This window comes from Aplysia californica, unplaced genomic scaffold (genome assembly GCF_000002075.1).
Source record: "Aplysia californica isolate F4 #8 unplaced genomic scaffold, AplCal3.0 scaffold00071, whole genome shotgun sequence".
Classification (NCBI taxonomy): Eukaryota; Metazoa; Mollusca; class Gastropoda; order Aplysiida; family Aplysiidae; genus Aplysia; species Aplysia californica.
The window spans coordinates 1,869,056-1,870,007 of NW_004797341.1; the positions used below are offsets into that span (position 1 = coordinate 1,869,056).

Consider the following 952-nt stretch of genomic DNA (forward strand, 5'->3'; position numbering starts at 1 on the left):
ACGCCTTAGTTTAAAAAAAAACACGAAAAAACCCAAGAATAAGATGAAAGATACACATACCAGTATTGATGCAAAAACTATGTTTCTCTCTCTCTCTCTCTCTCTCTCTCTCTCTCTCTCTCTCTCTCTCTCTCTCTATTTCTTTTCTCATTCTCTCTCTCTCTCTCTCTCTCAGACTCTCTCTCTCTCTCTCTCTCTCTCTCTCTCTCTCTCTCTCTCTCTCCCTGTCTCTCCTCTTTCACTCTTCGAATGATCGTTTCCCACCACTCCCATTCCTTCACGTTTATTCCACGTTGTTATTTTGCTTAATTACTTTTCTCGTCGCTGTGTCGTTCACAGTGATCTTTTTAAAAAGGTATTATTTCCATGTCCTCCCCCCCCCCACACCCCCCCCACCCATCCCCTTTTCTTCCCCACAGATGAAGGTTCAATAAACTTTCCAAGTTGACCTGCTTTCCCTACAGAGAGCTCCCATCTATCAGATACAGTTTAACATCAAGCAAAACATTTCCAAGTCTTAAGACTGCGCGTGAAAACGAACTGCTTAAAGTAATCAGTCACGTACTTCATATCGACTTGTCAAAAGTAACGCACTCACAGACTGACTGACAGACAGACCACTGCAACTAGATCTGTCTGCATCCTCTCAAAAGTAACTGAAACCAGCACAAAGACTGATGAGAATTATCTGCGATTTTCCCCACAGGCATTTTCTCCCTTTTTTCTGCGTCTGCACACGTCTTGAATTACCAATTTCATTACTGAAAACTTGTAAAGCTCGTAAAACTGTCTCGGCCCTGGACAGATATAGAATTGCCATAAATCTTCTCATCTGGCACGCCGTTGACTCTTCCTTTCTTCATGGCGACTTCTTTTTTTTTTCTTTCACCATCACCACCATCACCATCACCACCATCACCACCACCACCACCATCACCACCATCACCACCAC

At 43.3% G+C, this 952-nt stretch overlaps 1 protein-coding gene across 1 annotated transcript in view; it reads left to right on the forward strand.

Moving 5' to 3' along the window:
* LOC101863967 (solute carrier family 35 member E1-like) overlaps positions 1-952 on the forward strand; it is a 16,989-nt gene that overhangs the window by 10,577 nt on the left and 5,460 nt on the right. The gene's annotated exons all lie outside the window — the stretch shown is intronic.